General features: G+C 38.2%; 2 protein-coding genes across 8 annotated transcripts in view; one reads left to right on the forward strand and one right to left on the reverse strand.

Annotated features, from left to right (window-relative positions):
* Nucleotides 1-13,520, reverse strand: part of LOC106674124 (endophilin-A) — a 129,064-nt gene that overhangs the window by 70,982 nt on the left and 44,562 nt on the right. The window lies entirely within an intron of this gene.
* The window catches only part of LOC106674125 (odorant receptor 46a-like), a 56,417-nt gene continuing 49,281 nt past the window's right edge, over nucleotides 6,385-13,520 (forward strand). The window contains exon 1 of the mRNA XM_014406650.2: nucleotides 6,385-6,792. The gene's annotated coding sequence lies outside the window, so the exon portion shown is untranslated. The remainder of the gene's footprint in view (nucleotides 6,793-13,520) is intronic.

Below are 13,520 nucleotides of genomic sequence, written 5' to 3' on the forward strand. Positions count from 1 at the left end.
CCAGTGAGGTTACATTTGTGAAAATCATGTTTTAAACCATATACTACGGGGGACTGAGAGACTCTCACGCCGCGGTCGTGGGTTCGATTCCCACCGTCGCCTCTGGCCCTTTTTTCCCGATAACCCCCCAATTGGAACACACAAGAATTCGTACTATGGCTTACAATGGATTAATCAGAAAATACAATTATGCTGGTTTTGAAACTGTAAATAGTCGCCTTGTTACACCTCTTTCAACAGTCAGGTTAGGAATACGTGTGTATTGTATTAAACGATATAAACCGTACACCAGAATGTAAAATGTAATAAAATATAAACTTAGGGACTATTAATGATGAAATATCGGAAAATAAAAAATTATCCTGGTAATAAACTACCAGCCTCGAATCCAATAAGATTAGGGCTGTGTAAATCAAATAAGTACGACATACAACGTAATAACTGCCTAGAAGGTGTACTAAAACAACACATAAAGTACATCACACGGGTGGCCCGCTCAATCTCCGACCTTTACCTCTCTTTAATTATTGGTAATCCTGCCCTACTCGACCTATGCCTGCTTTGTAACTTCATACACATGGCTGTGCTATTAAACTATTACGTAGCACCTTTAGATTTAGGTTCATCATCTGGAAAATCACAACCGGTCGAATTGGAATGAACATTTCTCCAAATTGGATATACTGAAATGAAGTTGAATTAGGACGGTATCGATTAGGAAGCCATGCGGAATCAAGTCTCATGCCGAGCAGGGGAAAGGAATATAAATTACACTAATCCATATTCCTCGGACTTTGTTAGAAGAAAGTTTTCCTAATTGAACTTCGGGGGAGGGGGGTCTTTTTGTTATCGCCTTGTTAACGACAAACGACAGACTGCGCGCTATCGAGGATGTTAAATTTGTCGAGCCGTGAAAGAGTCGCGACGGAATTCGAAAGGAAGTTGAGATGTGCTCAAGGGGGCAAAGGACATCCAAGAGACAATATTGTGAAACTTGTCGCATCTGCCAACTGTTCCATCTAAGGTGGTGAGAGCTCGAGGAATAGTTTTCCAATATCGGATTTTCTTATGTGAAAAGCCCAAGTATAAATCCAATTTTCTAAAAGTGTCGAAATATCTATTTAGAGCTGATTCAAGCGTACCATTTTCTATATCTGAGAAGAAGTAAAGTAGGTTTTATTTTAGAGTGATATTTTCAATTTCAATACTTCATGAACGATCAATCTTTATGACAGTATAGATTAAAATCGGTTGTTTTTAGTTTTAGTATAATTTATTAACTTGCGAATTATTATTAATGGCGTTGAATATGGATACTAAGAAGAGGCTTTTTGTTCCCCAAGCACTACAGCCTTCTCGCGTATTATACTTTCCAAGGTCCTTAGTTCAGTGCAATCAACTCGATCCTTCTCCTAAGGAGTGCTAGACCATTGACTGACCATATAATTCCTTTCCTTAGTTTGCTTTGCATTCGAAGCTATTGTTGGTGGCAGTTTCTTCCTAGTATAAGCTACAAATGGGGTATCGTTGAATATACCCATGCTGTGTACGTGTTTTTTCAGATTCCAGTGAGCGATATATACCTCACACTCCTCTGAACTTTGCCTTGTGTAACAGATGTGTTTCCCTCGAAATAGACAGTAGTCTGGCACCTCTGGAATTTGTCCTTTTATCGATCGAGAGTCAATTCTGAGATGGAGGTGGTTTTGGAGATTTTGGACAGACTTTTAAATGTGATTTTCTAGTGCTTTTATAGCTTTTTCATTATCCAGAATTTCTTTGTCTACTTGCTCAAAAATCAGTTTTCTTACTTAGGGTAATTTTTGTAGTTCAGTTCAACCGACTCTTTTCAGAAATATGATGGCACTGAATGGCATTCCTGCAATTCTTTTCCCCTGGGTTTTTTTGGTATGTTAGCCTTGGGTGGTTTAGTATTCGAAGACAACAGAACTCACATGCCATGACTAGTCTTATCACTCCTCTGAGTTTACTCTTCTCTGACAGTAGCAGTGAGTTTGACAGTCTTGGTGAGAGATGTTTTAACATAATCTTGCTGCGTCTAGCAACTCTAGAGTTTATCCACTTATTTTATCTGTTTTGGGTCGATTCTGAGGATGCCTTGACTGATATATAGTCCTAACACTCCTCTGAGTTTACTCTTCTCTAACAGTAGCAATGGGTTTAAGTCTTGATGAAAGTTGTTTTAACATAAGCTTACTGTGTTAAACCTACACCTTTAGAATTTTTCCACTGATTCAATATGCAGGTTCAATGCAGATCCTCTTCTGGCTTATATGTTACCCAAAATTCCTCTTATGTTCTAGAACCCAAGAAATCATCAGCAATGTTTCCCCAGATTTTGGAAATTTTGAATGCATTCCCTGACTAATTTTCATCTAATTTTTTACATGTTAATATTTTAATAGCTTGACTAAGGATTTTTATTTATTATTGAACTAATTATTCAAGTAAGTAAAATTTATAACAAGAGCTCAATATTATAGTATAAATATAGCACCCACAGCTGTGTGACGGCTTGATGGATAATTATGAACAGACTCTTATAATCTCAAGTCACTTTTAACTGCTTTTAGAGAGACTGGGATTAAACGTGCTATCATATCTTTAAGTTTCATCCAAATCCTAGAAGATAATTCTATCTTTAAAACCTAAACAATCTGTCGCATAAAACAATTAAATAGTTATTAATTGATGGATTAAAAAAGTTGGATATTTTCAATTATGATGGGGTATGACACAGGACAAACACGGATTAATGTTTGCCATCGAGTCTTATCAGCGCTCAAGGTTTCACATGATTCATCAACAAGTTTAGACTGTATTGGCGTTGAGAGCCTTTTATGAGGAGTTTGATTAAAATAATTGACGAACATGAGAATTTAATGAACAAAATCGAATTCGACTAATTGCACGTTTAAATAACTAAGTTCTGGAAGAAGTTAAGTTAAAGTTGGATTTCTAACCAAATCTAGATATAATTAATTAATTAATTAACATCGATAATGAAACGTTTTTTGGTGATACTAGGTCGAAAAATATTGTCACGTGCCATAGCATGGCAATGGATCCTAGCAGCTTAGAACCAAATATTCTGCTTTGTTACATGTATTTCGAGGACGATATCAATCGATTTGTTTTTTTTAACGTAGAATTATAAAATAATATGCATTGTCGTATTATATGATATTAGGTATATAAGAAGTTACATAAACCCAAAAAGGCTTCTGTCCTGGGCTGTTGCTTATGAGTCGGCTGGCGGCAAGGAAAGTGACTGAGTACAGGATATTACAAGAAACCTTCATGGCGACATACCACTAGCCCTATTTTAGGGAGGAAGCTGAGTTCGTGGGGCTAGGAGCTGTATACAAGCTCAGGTCAGAGGGGATACAACAGCTCCCCAAGATGCTCGTTATCTGACTTCCGTTCATCGGAGAGCCTGAGAGAGGCCATAGTGACCAACATCCGTCCTAGGATGGGCCTGGAATTGGACCATAAGACCGACGGTGAGGAAATGAACACAAGATTGATTGGGCGAAAATTAGGGTTGGAAGACCAGCACCATCTTCCATTTTAAGGGTACCGGGCTATTCCCGGAAAGAAATTAGATACCAACTGCTAGAAATCCTATCCACAACCAATATCATTCCTGACTAGCCAATTCATCGTGGCTCGACCAAATTTATCCCTAGACCGTTAGCAGTTCTGCCCTGTAGTCTAGACGTTTCTCAGGCTTTCTACTTCTGAAACTCAAATCCTTCCTTTCTACAATATACTATCTCATCCTAAAACGTTACGTACCGAACTTGAACCTTTCCGGTTCTTTCTATCCTCCAGAGTTCCTTAAAGAAACATTCCAGGCCCATTACTTTTCAACATACACGGTAGACTTCCCTCAATACACTAACACTTGTCCTCCCTTTTACCTAGATCTGATCCTAAAGCTCTACATAACCGACAAATACTTTCAACTCATTGTGACCACTCTTACACACATACCGCAGGCAGACCTTCCTGAAACTATCCGTACCGCCATCCTTTGATCCCATAAAGATCCTGTCATCTCACCCAAAAACCGGCAAGGCTGTGCTATCCCTTGGTGATTCTAGCGGTGGGGAGACGAGGCCATAGGCAAGAACGCTCGAACAGCATTTTTAGACCTATTATCAAAAAATGTTTCAATAAAACCAGTGTGCACCCTGTGCCTTAACAGTTCGGCCATTTCATATACATTGTAGGGTCAATAAAGTCCCTAAGGGCAAAAAGAGACCAAATATACAACGTAAATCCTTAAGAGGTTCTCTGAGAAGGTACTCTAGTAAAAATTTGAGTGAATTAGTAATGAACCCCTTCCATCCGAATAAATGTTGCCCAGTTCATTGCAACAGTTCGAAAATCCGTCTAGAGGAGAAAAATCCTTTGAAAAATAGCATTTGAAAATATTCGGGTCTGGACTGGGAAAGAGGGATAGTGCTCCGAGAAAGTACGTTCATATATCTCGGTGCGGTTCCTCCAACATTCCAGCGTCTTTTTATTAGACTTTGTCCATTGCCACGATGTAATTTGAAGATCGGGGTTGAGAATTTATCAGCCGTTATGGCATAGGGAATTTGTAATTTCCAACGCTTCGGAAAGTTCAATGTTCACTTACCCATCCCAATCAACACCGCTAATCACTAAACGGTGAGCGAGGCAGAAATAACGGATGTGCGCCTGTGCCTGTGTGTGTTTCTTTCAATTAGCTAGGATGGACGTGACAATCATACTCGAAAAGTTCTCCTCGATACCGCATATTGCCGTGTTTCAGTTGTTTTATGCAATACGATATTTCTGATAATTGAAAAGACGAACAACCGAACTAAACGCCAAACGATCATTCAGTTAGAAAATGAACAATTAATTAAATTATAATATATTGCATTACTTCCTAACACTTTCTAGAGGGTCAATAATAAAAATTATAAGCAAGGTTAACACAGGTTGGTAAGCGACTAGGCTAACTTTTTATAAGGCTATGAAACTGGAACACATTATTATTATTTGGAGTTATTCTTTTGGGTCTTAGAGGTGATGAACCTGTAATTTGACCATTCCTAGTTGGGCCCTACCTCAGAAATACTCCGATACAAGTACGTTCTAAGTAAGTTTTACATAGATTTGGATTTGTATTGGCTCAAATCCGCAAATGTACGTACATATATAAACATGTGCCGAGTTGACCCTATTGGCCTCTTGTAGTCCCCCGGCAACTCCAGCGTTTGCTATTTAGAGCCGGCAGACTCGACAATCACCCACCCCGGGGGCAGACCTCAGTCTTATCCGTCCAGCCACCGAGGTTGGGCTCCGGGGGAGGGTGCTGGCAACAGCTAGGTCAATTCGGCACCCAACGTATTGAGTTCCAAACCCACTCGTACTCACGTTCATTCTTAAATCATTCACTCCTATTCATTCAATTAGGGTGATGGAATACTCGATATTCCTCCATCGACCCTCTCGTATCACACATCACGCTAATAAATACATTCACTCTCAACCCAACCTTTCCACGTGTTATCCAACTAGCCTAATTTAGGCTTTTAGGGTCGATGTGGTACTCGATATTCCGCCATCGACCCTCTCATATACAAATTCACGCTAATAAATACGTTCACACTCAGCACCTTTACACATACTATACAACTAACCTAAGTGAGGGTCTATGTGGTACTCGATATTCCGCCATCAACCCTCCCGCATCGCACATACACGCTAATATATACATTCATTTTCAACCTTTACACATATTGTACAACTACCCTAATTGAAGGTCGATGGGGAACTCGATATTCCGCCATCGACCCTCCCGCATCGCACATTCACTCTAATAAATTCATTCACTCTCAATAGAAACTAGGCATACATTTACGTATTTTAAATGTCCGTTTGGTGTTTTTATTATGGTGTCGTTTTGTTTATTGTGGATATTTGTCTTTTTGTGTGTTATGATTTTTATCGTTTCTACTTCGTTTTCGTATTGCCTTTTGAGCCTTGATAATAATGGCCAAAATAATTAATATTTAACAATCAAAAAATCTTTTGATCTAATGGTCTTATGGTTCACTATTCAACTATGGTATATATTTCAAGTAATCATTTTGTTTTAAAAATAACCCTTTTCTGGTTTCGCTGGAAAATCTCGAAAAACTAAAATTGACAAAATTTATAAGAAAAGATCATTTTTCTTAATAATAATAGGCAATTTTAATAGATAACCATTGATTGTGTGAAAAATTGTTTAATAAATATCTTATCCAAATAACAAATCAATAATTGAACTAGTGGTTCTATTATTTACTTGACCAAACCAAAACAATCTTTTATCGCCAACTTTTGGAAGAAATGTAGTAATTTTGTTGTTGTATTTGATTTGAGTTAGATTAAAGTCAAAACTTTCGAATATTCTCAACAGGATGAATAAAAATTTTAAGGGGTGGCCTTAAATAGGAGTGAATAATTAAAACCTTTGCAAACAAGGTTTTAAAAAACAGTCCTGTCTCTCCTAATAGTGGTAAATGTTTAATACGACGATGTCCCAGTACAGGGACCGATAATCGCAATTATGTCCTTGATGGGATGGGCAGGAATGTCGATAATCGGTTTAATTGCAGGCCAGAGCACATTCGACGAACCAAGGCGCAGCCATATGCTGCATAAATATTACAGTTCGGGTGAAGTATAAAGCCCTCGAACCTTTTGTCCTCTGAGTCGTCACTGTATCGTTTCCGAGCATACTTGGTGAGTAAAAGGATTTTAGTGTTGAAAAACAACATAAAAATCCATCAATTTTTATGTTACATTACAATCGTGTCAACCCCACATAGATTGTTCAACGTATTTTAACAGTACAATTCATAAAGGATCTTTTTCTTTGCTAAAGATAAGAAAACTTGACTTTGCCAGAAAGTTTCGTGCAAAGTTGAGATAAATCATGAGAGAAGCTCGAAAAGTGAAAAAGTCTCATGAGCAACAGATTCTTAGAGGAGATTAAAATATAACACAATTATATCACTCGGATTTATTATAAAAAGTGATCTTCAATGTCTAATAGAAATAAAAACAAAGGGTAACTAGAGTTTTTTCCCCTTTCGAAGGGACCACTGTTGAAAAATAAGAGAAGATCGTGAAGATAAATCAATTATAAGCTCTGATTTAAGTATCAGGGTACATATGTGTCTGGGTAACCAGAAAATTAAAGAAAAATAATCGATAATCATTCAAGTCATCAAATGTGACATTGATTTTCCAAGTTCGTATACGGCTGATCAACACTTGTGGAGAGGCTTTCGTCGTAGAAAATACTTCAACACGACGGAAAACGTGAATAAGTCGGCGACCTCAGCACAAAAACCGTGGGGCCAAATGAAAGGCCGAGGTCAGACTACTTTGAGACAATTTAAATAGTCTTTAAAGTAAAAAACAAATGAAAAGCACCCTTCTTTAATAGTTGGCGAGATATTTTTAAAGATTTTGTCAAAAAAATTGTCTATTCTTACCTTTACTGTTTCCTCAGTGAAAATACCAGCAGGTATTTCACCCGTGCCTAATTTATTATTAACAACCGACCCACGCCGAGTAACGAGAAGACTCCACGAGCTGGACTTAGTAACGAAGTTGGCTTTTCTACTTGTTAAAACTTATTTGGCGAAAAACTAGTACATCCTAATTTTAAAACTTGCCCCAAGCGTATTTCCTTCCATTCTAACGTTGAAAGACATTAAAATACAGAAGACAAACTGCGAACGTCTAACTTTTAAAGAATTGCATTTCTACAGTGATAAAAAGCTCGCGAATGGCTTCAAAACAGTGGGAGAAATTAATTTTTGTGCTGTTTAAAGTTACAGTTTAGACCGATAGTTGAACTTTCTTCAACAGCGTATATTTTGCTTTACTTTCGAGGAAAACAAGATCTGATGATGACATAATTTCGACACCCATGATGCCGTGAAAAAGGTCGAAAGTACAAAATAATCCTGGTTTAGTAGGAACCTAAAGTAATTAAAAAACCAAGATTATTCAGAAATCGTGAGATGCGGTCTGGTGTGATGTAGGTTTCAGAAAAACATTTTCTTTGTCGTGCCAACGTTTCGATCTTTATTGAGATCATCTTTCATCACTGAGTACAAATACTTTGATTGAAAATAAAAAAATATATTTTGTATTGTATAAATTAACTTTTTTCCACATCCTACATGTATTTGTTAAATTTAAACAATGTTTGTAAATCCCAGGCCCTGAAGGTGATCTCAATAAAGATCGAAACGTTGGCACGATAAAGAAAATGTTTTTCTGAAACCTACATCGCACCAGACCGCATCTCACGATTTCTGAATAATCATCGACAAACGGTCACTAATCACCACACATAAAAAACTAAGATTTTTAGGCAATAAACTGTAGTTTTATTATTTACACTTCACAGTTACACAATGTTGATTCAGCCTAAATATAGTAATGACCCTCGGCTCAAACACAATCATCTTTCAAGCTGAATTCATGGAAACATGATCACATGAAACAAACAAGTGTATAGCAAAACATTTCATGGGTATAACAAAACATTTCATGGGTATAGCAATAATAATAGTATCAGATAGCTAGGGAGCTTGTTAAGGCATTCCAGCCGATTCATGATCTAGTCTGGAAAAGTCTGACGTGTTCCAGGTCATGATGTCGATCAGGTGAGGTTGCTAGCTAAAACTCAGATCAATAGGTCCAAATCCATTACAACCTATTAAAAAAGAGCTGGAATCCTGGGATGGTAGATAACACTAACACTAACACTGTGACCGAAGCAAAAAGACTACTATCTGAAATAAACCATGTGAGAAAGAATATTCGTCCTACTCAACAGAGAAGGATAAATATTTTTATAGTACAGTACCCTTAGTACCTAAAGGGTAATTTTTACTGGACATGTTTCTAAAAATAAATAAATGGGACTATTAGCAGAAGACTATGTCGCTTGCTATAGCTAGGAAAAGGCTATAAAACCGAGGAAAGCCATTCTTGAGCAATTTAGATCTTAGCAATAGAACAGCAAAGGACATACCAACCCTCGGGGTGTCGGTGTTTTGAAAAAACAAAACAATTGTAAGTATGTCCACCTTTACTTTACAGCGATGAGCACCCTGTCAACACCTAAACAATTGCGGCTACCGACGACCCCATGTTTTTTAAAGCAACAATTCCAGTTCCACGAGGAAGTACCCTAGGTCAAATCCTCTACACATCCAAACAGACAACTCACTATGCACACGATACCGCAACCTATCTACTCACTCCAAAATCGTACCCTAGCCAGAGAAGCGTTAAAACATTACTGAACCTCATTATACTGATGCTCTTGCTTGCGGACTCGGAGGCGGATCAGGTTGAAGGAGTAAAAAAGCCAACAAGTGTTTAAGCTCAATACCATTACTATACCTCCGTCCAATAAAGCTATAGCAGACCCAAGGGAGTATCCTAAGACCAATCCTCTATAAAGTTTACAGACCGTATAGATATGATGTCTAAATCACAAACTTCGCGTACAATACTGTAATCCTCTCCTCACACTGACCCTACCCTTGAAGAAGAAGAAATCCAAGATCACCTAGACCTCATAACAGACTGGTGCTATCGATGGCACATTAAACTGAACGAACAAAAGAGGCTTCAGGTGACGTATATATCTACAATAGAAGACGAACCTCCACCAGTGTATATATACAGCAAGACAAACCCTCTCACCCAACCGAACCCGCTACCTTGGGTTCTACTAAGAAAGAAAATTTACACCGAACCCATATTAAAAGGACAAGAACTTAGCAAATGATATGTACTCTCGGACACCTATGGGACCAAAATCAACATTAAGCATGCACTAGAAACTAACCGCTTACGAAAAACACTCATCAGACAGATTTGGACTTACGGAATCGAACTGTGGGGCTCGGACAACCCTCCAATATCCAACAAATCCTACTTTCAATTCTGATCCAAAAACGCTTCCTCAATATCTACTCTGAACTCTCTCCATTTTAACCCACCCATTGTCCCATAGTGATAATCCTCCAAGCTGTATAAAACGACAATGGCATCGTGACCTCCTATCTTAACCCTCCCAAATAAAAGAGAGTTCCAGTACTGGCTGGTGTCTCTCCCCATTGCCTCCTCCTGGTCTGATATATTTGTACATAAATATCTACACTTGACAATTAATTAAGGTTTTTAGTTGAGATGAAAAAAAGTCGAGGTCACGATAGCTCAAGTGGTAGAGCAGCGGCGTATCTAGCCGAAGATCGTGGGTTCGAATCCCGCTCGTGCCATTAACTTTTTTTCATCTCAACTAAAAACCTTAATTAATTGTCAAGTATTTATTGGTCAAGCGGACCACGAAAGTAGTGAATTAATATCTACACTATTTACTCAATCCATATTTATTTTGTACAGATATCAATTAATAAAATAAATATTAAAAAAATCTTCCAGAAAATACAGTGGCATAGTTCGGACATACTGAATAAAAGGTTAACTAGAAAACGGGAAAAATCCTTTCGCCTCTAAAGTAAAGACGGGTCTTATGTTTCACGCTTTTATTTTAGGAAAAGAAAATGAATTTTCTAGTTGAAAAAAAAGTTAACTATAAAGAAACATTACGTGCCAAGTTTAGACAAATATTCCCGAAAGGCATGCTTTTTGTCAAAAATGAACCACAGTATACCAAATCGCAATATACCGCTTCATCGATTTACAGTCAAGTGTAATTTTCCGTTTTACAAAACCGCACTCATCCTTCCACAACGATTGGCAGCGGGAAATGAAAGGATTCTCATTCATGAATGAGGATTCAGTGCCTAACGCCGCCGGCGATCAAGGGCCACTTCCATTATCCACTTCGAAATGTGGACTTCGCCCAAAGATCAAGTTAACCTTTGGGGGTGGGAATCGAGTTTCCTTTACTCTTAAGTGCTCCCTGAGAACGAAATGGCAAATTCGATCGGGTACTCCAACTTCGATTAAATGGTCATGGAAAGCAGTTTAATTAACACAAATTAAATATTTTCTCTTTCTGGCTAAATGTTCTTTTAGTCATGTGACCGAAATTGTTTTTCAACATCCGTTTAAATGTTTAAAAAAATAAACTACATTGCACCACTTTTCCTTTCAAAGACCTAAGAGTTTCCGTAAAAATTTATAAAGAAGACAAAAGGTTTAAATAAAAATTATATACATCTACGGATAATTGACCATATTTACAAAAAATCAAACAGTACAAATAATTTCGAGAGGACACGAATTACACATTAATTATTTAGTCACTAATCCTTTCTTCAGCTAGTCTGAAACATCCCACAATATAAAAACCTCTCCAACCTCTCAAAAAAGCCTTCTAATCCCAGAAAGAACCGTTGTCTCTGTAATAAATAACACTTACCTTCTCTCTGACACCAAGAGAGCCTCTGGCCATTTCAAAACTTCGGCCGATTCTAAGCTCCTTGAGCTCACAATAAATTTCGTATCACAATTGAGAATTCCTACTAAGATCAAAACATTAAATGGCTCATATATTATTTTATTTATACTATGGAACAGTGAAACGTGAAATGCATTCAGTCCCATTTAAAATATTTGTGATATCATCCTTGCTGTCAGGAAAAATTTCCAGATCAAAATGCTTTTCTAAAACCAGATTGATTGCTGGAGCACAGGCCGGGGGATGTCTTCAACCCCCCCTAAAAAATCAAGTAGTTCCCGTCCTTTGCCTTAGAAGACAGATTGGCTTATTCTCATACATATTTGCAACCGTGCTTGCTGCGTCGTATGAGGGCCTATCCTATGATAATCTTCCGGAGCTCATTAGCCAAGGAATGTGAGCATAAGGGAGAGAAAGAGAGAGGGGGCAGAGGCAGAAGAAGAGAGGCAATTGCGGATGCAAAGAGAGAAAGAGAGAGAGAGAGAGAGAGAGAGAGAGAGAGAGAGAGAGAGACAAAAATGAAGAGATAGAGAAAGGGAGAGAAAGCAAGGTGTCAATGTGAGTATGTGATAGAACGAGCGAGCGTGCGTGCGTGTGTGTGCAAGTATGTGCGTGAGGAGAGAGCGCGCGAGAGAGAGAGAGTAAGTAAGTGTTAGTGTGTGTGGGTGTGAGCGAGAATGTTTGAGTGTGGGCGCGTCAGATAGCAAATGAAACAATACGAGGACTAGAGATAGCAAATTTTGTGAGTGTTAGTGCGTGAGAACGAGACTGTGGAGTGTGGGTGAGTGTCAGTTCACGAGAGAGCAAAATAGCTTTAATATGATTGCGTGAGATAGCGAATTTTGTGAGTGCGTGAGCCAGCGATTGTGTAGTGCGCGCATGAAAGAGCGAACTGTGTCAGTGCGTGAAATAGCGAATTGTGATTGTGAGTGCGCGAAAGAGCGAATTGTGTCAGTGCGTGAAATAGGGAATTGTGCGTGTGAATGCGAGAGAGTGAGAGGGGGGGGAGGGAGAGAGAGAGAATTGTATGAATGCGTGAAATAGGGAATTGTGCATGTGAGTGTGAGTGAGCGAACTGTGTCAGTGAGTGAAATACCGAATTATGAGTGTGAGTACGTGAAAGAGCGAGCGAATTGTGAGTGTGAGTGCATGAGATAGCGAATTCTGTGATTGTGTGCGCGTGAAATAGCGAATTGCGCGAGTGTGACTAGCAAGATTGTGTAAGTACGTGAGCGAGCGAAATTGTGTGAGTGTTTGAGAGAGGAAGATTGTGCGTCTGTGAGAGTGTGGAAGACAAAGATTGTGAAACGTATGAATGAAAGAACAGCATTGTTTGAGAAAATAAAGAAGTGAAGGCATGAGTGTTTGTGAGTGAGTTAGTGAGTGTGAATTCGTGAGAGTGAGAGTGTGTGACTGTAAGTACGTAAACGAGCAAGATTTTGTGAGTGTGTGCCATATAAAATGATTGAAATTATAATTTCTTTCCTAGGGATAATAATATACTCTATTACCAGTTACTATTTAATCATCGAGCTGTTTACCACTGCTGATTATGAGGAACATTTACTTCATTTATCTATACTTTCCTCCTCAGGTCCTCAGTCCTCAGAATAAGGAGTATTACAAATTTTTACAATATTTTGGTTTTTAAATACATCTCAACTAGATTACGGGCCAAGTATACGAAACATGTTCTTTTTTCATAACTAATGAGATTGAATTAATTAAGTGAAAGTCCGTACTTAGAATGTTTCTTAAAATATCAAAAGCGACCAAGTTAAAAAAAAGAAATCTTGGACTTACAATAAGTTCTCGTTAATAACAACTTTCATTTTGCCCTTTTTTTAAATTTTCCTTTTTAATAAGCCGTAAACTTTGCCGGATCGGGGACTTTTCTCGTTAGGCCAGTGATCGGGTCTACATGTGAATACGCTTTAGCGAAAATAGCCCGTCCAGCGGGTAAGTGCCAAGTTTTCCGACGAAGGACGCGGACACGTCAAATATTTGC

This window comes from Cimex lectularius, unplaced genomic scaffold, assembly GCF_000648675.2.
Source record: "Cimex lectularius strain Harlan isolate CLEC.00 unplaced genomic scaffold, Clec_2.1 scaffold110, whole genome shotgun sequence".
NCBI classification, from domain to species: domain Eukaryota; kingdom Metazoa; phylum Arthropoda; class Insecta; order Hemiptera; family Cimicidae; genus Cimex; species Cimex lectularius.